The sequence below is a fragment of the Panthera tigris genome, chromosome D4 (assembly GCF_018350195.1).
Source record: "Panthera tigris isolate Pti1 chromosome D4, P.tigris_Pti1_mat1.1, whole genome shotgun sequence".
NCBI classification, from domain to species: domain Eukaryota; kingdom Metazoa; phylum Chordata; class Mammalia; order Carnivora; family Felidae; genus Panthera; species Panthera tigris.
This window is the reverse complement of record NC_056672.1, coordinates 4,715,383-4,723,516: the sequence shown is the minus strand read 5'-3', so window position 1 is coordinate 4,723,516 and position 8,134 is coordinate 4,715,383.

Sequence of the window (8,134 nt, the reverse complement as noted above, 5' to 3'; positions counted from 1 at the left end):
CACCCTCAGCGGGGCAGATCCGGTAGCTGGCTGGTACCGGCTGATTAGCTGGTTGTATATTTTATTTTATTTATTATTATTATTATTATTTTTTTAAATGTGTATTTTTGAGAGACAGAGAGAGGCAGAGCACGAGCGGGGGAGGGGCAGAGAGAGAGGGAGACGCAGAATCCGAAGCGGGCTCCAGGCTCCGAGCTGCCAGCACAGAGCCCGACGCGGGGCTCGAACTCAGGAGCCGTGAGATCATGACCTGAGCCGGAGTCGGACGCCCCACCGACGGAGCCCCCAGGCGCCCCCAGTTCCAGAGTTCTCGCATCAGCAGTATGCCGCCTATCAGTTTTCCGGTCCCAATAATAACAGTGTAGGATCTTCTAGGCGGTTCATCGAGGGATTAGGTTCTTTTCCAACCTCTTCCCAATTACTCAAAAGAGGAGGAGAGCAAGCTCTCAAAACTTCCTTTTCACACAGTGTCCTCCTAATACTGGCTGTCGAACTGGATTTGTTGGGGCTGGAGTCCCTCTGTCACTTGCAGGCATTCAGGGGTCAGGTGGCCTCAGAGGGACAGATGGAGGGTCGGGAGTTGGCTGCTCAGAGCAGCCCCGTCCAGCCTGGGCAAAAATGTTTGAAAAGGGGCACCTGGGTGGCTCGCGGGTTAGGCGTCCGACTCTTGATTTCATCTCAGCCCGCGATCATCTCATGGTTCATGGGACCAAGTCCCGCATTGGGCTCTGTGCTGTGAGCATGAAGCCCGCTCGGGATTCTCTCTCTCCCATTCTCTGCCCCCTCCTCTGCTCTTTCTCTCTCTCTCTCTCTGTCTCAAGAGTAAATATTTAAACATAAAAAATTTTTTGGAGAAAACGGAGGCTCAGTAAGTGTTGGAGCTACCAGTTCAGCTCCCTCGGAAGGGCAGGCGGATACCTGCTTTAAAAGGGTGCGGAGGAACCTTCCAGTAAAGCCAGAGTGAGTGGAATCTGAGATCTGGGGCTTGGGTCCAGCCCTCCCACCGCCCCACCCCGCCCTTGGGCAGCATGAAGACCTGAGCACATTGTGGGAGCATCTGAAATGAGAATGTACATTGCCAGCAGGCAGAAAGAACCATTCTCCACCCCCACCCCCCCAGACTTGACGACTTTGGTATTGCAGGGACCCAGGTACGCGCTCGGTAAGAAGAAAAAAAATTAAACGAGGCCGTTAACACGTGAAATGATCCTCTGAGATTTTTAAAAACGTTAACACTGGAAGCAGAAAATACTAGAGGAATAATATTTGGAAGGTCAGGAATCACGGGCTACTTGTTCAGATGGCCCTGTGCTCAGAGACACTGAGGCACCTGTGAGTTCTACTGAACCGTCACTTTTACGAGCTGGCCTTTGCTTTCATACGAATTTATACCCGATGAATTTGGTACTTAAAGAAAGAACAGAGTCAAAAAAAGAAAAAGCACAGCGTGTCGTACAGTTGGGCCGAGGCCTTCTGGTTGCCTGAGAAGTCAGCTGGTTAAGCGAGGGATCTTGTATAAAAACCCTGCGTATCGTCAGTAGTGATAACAAACCCTGACCGAGTGCTTGTTTGAAGGGCAGAGAAGTTCCTTCGTGCCACGTATTTGCCCTTAGAGATTGCCAGTGTCTTCGGGAAGCTAGGCTCCGTTTGTCAAAGAATGTGTAAAATCTTAGGCCGTGTGATTGTGTGGAAAAGTGGCCTGGAAGACGAGGTCAGCACGGAACACGGACTTTGGAGAGACGTCGCCATGGGCTGGGTGACGAGGGAAGGTCAGGGGACCGTGACCGATGTCGGTCATAGGTCTGACCAGGACCGGAGGGGGCCGGTTGCTGATTCTGCCTTGGTTGTTTTCTCCGTTTCCACCATCTGGATGAAAGTGGTTTTTGCTACAGAAGAGTGAGCCTGTCAGGTGCCATCACAGACTAAGTGCACAGGCCATTTGCACGTGCTTCCTGCCTCTTTTAACACCACAATTACTGCAATACAGTCACAAACCATAACAGTCTCCCCTTGAGAGTGTAGAGTTCACTGGTTTTAGGGTATTCACAGACTCGTTCAGGACGTTCTGTCACCGGTGCCTGTTTAGACAAGATATGAGAGTCTCCCCCCCCATATGACATTGCCTGTCATTGGCCATTTTCAGCCTACAAAAATGGCAATTTCAGGTGGTCCCACTTTCACACGCTTGTCTTCTCCTGAGGCTCCGTCAGTTAAACGTCTGACTCTTGATTCTGGCTCAGGTCATGATCCCACGATTGTGAGATTGAGCCCCGCCTCAGGCTCTGAGCTGTCAGTGCAGGACCCAACTTGGGGTTTGAACCCACGAGCCGTGAGATCGTGACCTGAGCCGAAATCAAGAGTCAGACCTTTAAGCGGCCGGGCCACCCACATACCCCGGGCCTCACCTCATAAGCAGGTGTGTGTGTGTAGATGTATATACGCACGTCCGGATGCATAGGTCTCGCTTGGTATAATCTTGAAGGCAGGCAATGCTCTTAGGTGGAATGAGTGGTACGAAATTGCTGCTTTGGTAGGTAAACGGTGATTGAAGTGAAAGGAGCCGGTCTGGAAACACTGGTGCCAGAAAAAGATCAGTGGTGCCAGGGGTTGGGGGGAAGGGGTGAACAGGTGGAACACAGGGATTTTTAGGGCAGAGAAACTGTTCTCTTTGATGCTGTCATGGCAGGTACAAGACTCGCTTGGCTTAAAACCCATAGAGCTTTACAACAGAGTGAGCCCTTTGTAACCACGGACTTGGGGGGGGGGGTAACTGTATATGGATTTGGTTCGTCAGGGTACAAATGCAACACACCGGTGTCAGATGGTAATAAGGGGGGGGAGACGGTGGAGGGGGTGGGGCAGATGGGAAAGGGGGTGGAGGGGGTGGGGGAGGGTGTGGGGGGAGACGGTGGAGGGGGTGCTGGAGGGGGTGCGGGGGTAGGGGGAGACGGTAGAGGGGGTGCGGGGGAGGAGATGGTGGAGGGGGCTGCGGGGGTGGGGGAGACGGTGGAGGGGGTGTGGGGGCTGCGGGGGTGGGGGAGACAGGGGAGGGGGTGGGCAGGGGGAGGGGGGTGCGGGGTGGGCGGAACACGTGGAGCTCTCTCTGTACTTTCCGCTCCCTTTTTCTGTGAACCTGAGCTCTAAAATATAAAGTCTGTTTCACATGGTTCAGCCCCCCCTCCCCATTGGGTCCTCTTTAAACATAACAATCATAATCGCTTTATGCGACTCACATACCCTAAATTGAGCATTTTAAAGCCCACACGTTGCTGGGTTTCAGTACATTCACAGAGTCGTGCGGCCACCGCAGTCCGTTTTAGACCGTTTTCATTACCCCAGAAGGAGACCCTGCACCTCCGGCCCTGGCCACCAGCCACCTGCTTTCTGTCCCGGTGGATTTACCTGTTCAGATATTTCCTATAGAGGGAATCATACCGTAGGTGGCCTTTCGTGCCTGCCTTCTCTCACTCAGCATCGTGTGTTCGAGGCTCATCCTCGTCATCCCAGGGCACTTCGCCTCTATCGGAAGATAATTGGTGGGAGAACAGTTTTAGATTTACGGGAAAAGTGCACAGAGCGCAGGGGGCTCCCAGAAACCGGACCGTGCATTTCCACGATTGCTAACATCTCCCGAGTGCACTTCTCAGAATTATGGATCCAACCGAGGTCCATGCAGTTTCCATTTTCCCTTGCTTCTCACCTCGTGACCTTTCTCTGTTCCGGGCACCACACTGCGTTTACTTGTCCCGTGCCCTCTCTTGGCTGGCACGGTGCCTCGGGCTTTGTTTTTGAGGACCGTGGCGGCTTTGAGGAGTAGAGTCGTGTAGTTTGCAGCGGCTTGGGGGTTTGTCTGATGTTCTCACGGTCAGACGGGGGTTGTGGGATTGGTGGGCGGAGACCCCGGAGGGAGGGTGCCTTTCCCGGCACGTCACACGCAGCGTACCTGCTAGCCACGTGGCTTGTCGCGGACCCTGTCGCCTGGGCACCCTCCTTGGCTTCTGGTTGCCGAGTACAGTCACCGTATGGAAGCACCACATTTTATCCATCGATCGGCAAACACGCGATTCGCTTCTGCTCTGCGGCTGATGTGAATAACGCGGCTGTGCGCACGGTGTTACTGGGCTTTTGTGGATGTACCTTTTCAGTTCTTCTGGGTGTCTGCTTAGGAGTGGGACTGCGGGATCGTCTGCTCGTCCGCGTTTAACATCTTGAGGACCCCCCAGACTTTTCCACGGTGTCTGCGCCGTCTTGGGCTACGCCCTCCCCAGCGATGCGCGAAGGTTCCATTTCTCCACATCGCCACCAACGCTTGTCCTTGCCTGTCTTTTTGACAGATTCTCTTTTTATGGTTTTTACTTTTTAGAAGTGTATTTATTTATTTTGAGAGAGAGAGAGAGAGAGCATGAGCGGGTGAGGGCAGAGGGAGGCGGACACAGAGGATAGGAAGTGGGCTCCCCACCCATAGCACGGAGCCCGATGTGGGGCTCCAGCCCATGAGCCGTGAGATCATGACCTGAGCTGAAGTCATGACTGAGCCACCCAGGCGCCCCAACACATTCTTTTTTTAAAGAGACCCAAGGCTAACCTTTTGAAATTGTCCCCAGGCACGTTCTGAGTGTCACATGCGTCCTCGATTCCCGGCCCCGCCGTCTTGCAGCTCCTAGGCAGCAGCGAGCGGGGTCCGTGCCAGCCTGGGAAGCAGGTGCCCAGCCATCCCGGGCAGGCTTCTCCTTGCTCTAGCTCTGCCGTCACCGTCTCTCTCAGCACAGAGGACTCCGTGCTGGTGCAGGAGGTGTGACCGGCGTCTTCCCACCTGTGGTGGCCTCAATGCCTTTTTCTGCCACGTTAATTAAACCCTCCACGGAACCTCTTTCCTAGTAGCTTCTCTCCAGATATCTTCTTCCCTTTAGTTTCTGGGTTGTGGATTCTTTCTGAAAAAATCTGATTTGATTTTCAGATAGTAGTGGCTGCAGCTTAGGGCTAGGAAACCCGGGGACTGGTGTGTGTGTGTGTGTGTGTGTGTGTGTGTGTGTGTGTGTAAGGGCAGCTGGAGAGGCGGCCATGGATTCTGCTGGAAGAATCCCCCATACCAGGGGCCCTTCAGGGTGCAAGGGAACCCCAAGAGCACAGCAGCATCGGAAGGGGATTAACGACCGTCCTCGAGCAGCTGGTGATCAAGCAGATAACTGATATTTGAACAAACACGGGAATTAATCTTAGAGCCACTGGGAAGGGAGATAGCTCAAGAATTATGGGAGAGGGGCACCTGGATGGCTGAGTTGGTTAAGCCTCTGACTTCGGCTCAGGTCATGATCTCACGGTTGGTGGGTTCCAGTCCCGCACCGGGCTCTGTGCTGACAGCTCAGAGCCTGGAGCCTGCTTTGGATTCTGTGTCTCCCTCTCTCTGCCCCTCGCCTGTCCCATGGTTTCAGTTGTTCCCATAGACTAAGAGGCAATGAATGTTTTCCACCCGAGGATGGGAAAAACTTGGGTGTTTGGGAAGTCTGTTCTTTTTAAAGATCTTAAAAAAATTATTATATATATATATTTATATATATGTGTATATATATGTGTGTTTGTGTATATATATATATATATATATATATATATATATAGTCAGTAACATCTGCACCCAACATGGGGCTTGAACTCACGACCCTGAGATCAAGAGTCTTATGCTCTACTGACAGAGCCACCCAGATGCCCCTTTAAAGATCCTAGAGGATCCTCCTGCCATGGTCGTGGCCAGCCTCAGAGTCCCCATACTGCTTGCCTGTTTCTTGGGAGAACCGTAGTTGGGTATTAGTTAGATAATAAGGTTTGACGTTCTAGGAAAGTGTTGCTAAGTTTCTGTTCTTAATTACAAGAAAAAAATGTTCCCGACGTCAAGGACCTGACGAGAAGGGCCCTGAACAGAGTCGTCATCCCTCTGGCTGCTTTGGTCGAGGTCTGAGTTACCACGAGGAAAACCGTGACGGCGATGGTCACAGATGGGACCAGCTGCCTAATGGTTACAATGGCTTCACTTCAGAATTTTCTGACCCTTTACAAGAGGACTTTTGGATCTGAGCCCCAGCGGATGTTGGCGGTTGGGTAGATAAAGGTGGAAAGGTGGGGGCCAGTGGAGGCCAGGGCCCCTCCGGACTTCTCTGCAGGAGGGGGTGCCCAGTTGAGGCTTCGAGGAGGGGGCAGAGGTGAGGCGGGGGTGCTGGTTGCTGACCGGAACGTTCACTAGAATGCTTGGTGAGCTTAGAGAATTCACCAACAGAAGTGTCATGGCAGCTTCCCCTGAACAAAAGAAGCGAAAAGGACTCGTAATCTATGCACACTTTTTTTTTTTAATGTTTATTTTTGACACAGAGAGAGAGAGAGACAGAGCATGAGCGGGGGAAGGGCAGAGAGAGAGGGAGACACAGAATCTGAAACAGGCTCCAGGCTCTGAGCTGTCAGAACAGAGCCTGACGTGGGGCTCGAACTCACGGACCGTGAGATCATGACCTGAGCCGAAGTCTGACGCTCGACCGACTGAGCCACCCAGGTGCCCCTCTATGCACACTTATTCGTGACTTCGAGTTTCTAATTTTCATCCAGAGTTAGTGACTCCTGGCAAGACCACGGAAGAATCCCAGGCACCAAGATGGTTAGTGGCCGAGGAGACAAATTCCCGTGATCGGATCGAGCCAGCACTGGCTTCTCCTTTCTTGGCTCTTTCCTGAGGGGGGCCTGTTGTAGCCCAGATGCGACCTTGTATACCTCCCCGATGCTGCTGGGCTTCCTGGGATCCCTCTGTGAGACAGGTCTTAGAGCCTCTGTGAACGGACCTGTGATACAGGTGAGGGGGAGACTCGCCCGACGCCCACTCTAGAGGCCAAGGTCAGCCCGCCCTTGACATCTCCTCTGCACATCCTCCAGCGGGACACCGAACGTATGAGACTCTTCCCCCCTGGGTGCCAGAGGCCGAGACAGATCCCAGGGGCCACCGAGGTGGGAGGCGGGTTCAGGTTGTCTGTGGGGGTCGATGTCACAGGTTGTCTGTGGCGGGTTCAGGTTGTCTGTGGGGGGTCAGCCCTCTGTGCCCTTCGTGCCCCTGTGGGAGGTCGATGCAGGCTGCAGCGGCCTGCAGGTCACTGTCACTGTTTCAGGATGACGTCTCTGAGAGACAGCCGTGCTGTCGGATGTTACACGAGGGGAATGCAGATGATCTGGATGTTCTGACGTGGCGGACAGAACCACGGTGTTTGTGAAAGGTGTTTAGCGCATTTGTGGTGTTTTAATCCAGAAACCTCCATACTGTTTGCCAGGGGGACTCTGCAGACCTCTTCTTAGGTAAAGACACTTACGGTTACGATTTGTCTGCTTAGAGCCCCAAACGTCCTAACTCCTGGAGACAGAATTGCATCGTATGAACAAAACTGAAAACTTTATTACAGGCTTAAACTTTCTGTGAATGTGTTGGTGGGAAAAATAAAGCTTATCAAACTACAAGCGGAACTGATGTGCTGAAAGGAGGCTAGTTTGTGCCCGAGTTCTTAGCTCATACACTTGCAGGTAACTTATTTCCGCAGAGGTCGGGGACTACAGCCCAACTCGGGGCTCCATCCCAAGACCCTGGGATTGTGACCTGAGCCGAAATCCAGAGTTGGATGTTTAACCGACTGAGCCACCCAGGAGCCCCCTTAAACTATCTTAACCATTTTTTAAGAGCTTTTTTAAAAAATGTCTATTTTTTGAGAGAGAGAAGGAGAGAGAGAGAGATCCAGAGTGCAAGCAGGGGAGGGGCAGGGAGAGAGGGAGACGCAGAATCGGAAGCAGGCTCCAGGCTCTGAGCTGTCAGCACAGGGCCCGATTCGGGGCTCGAACTCACGAGCCAGGAGATCATGCCCTGAGCCACCCAGGGCTCCTAACTATCTTAATAACTATCTATCTTATCCACCCCTAACTATCTTAATAACCATTTTGTAAAAGTAGGCTCCGTGCGCAGTGTAGAGGTTATTTCTACTTAATGGTGGATCCTGGGGCAGCGGTTAGTATTTCTGTCTTCTCCTCGGTCGGCTTGTCCACAGAGTCTCTGGAAGGCGGTTGAATGTTCTGTGAATCCTCACGGCTGGTGTGGCACACGGTCCCATGCCGTTTT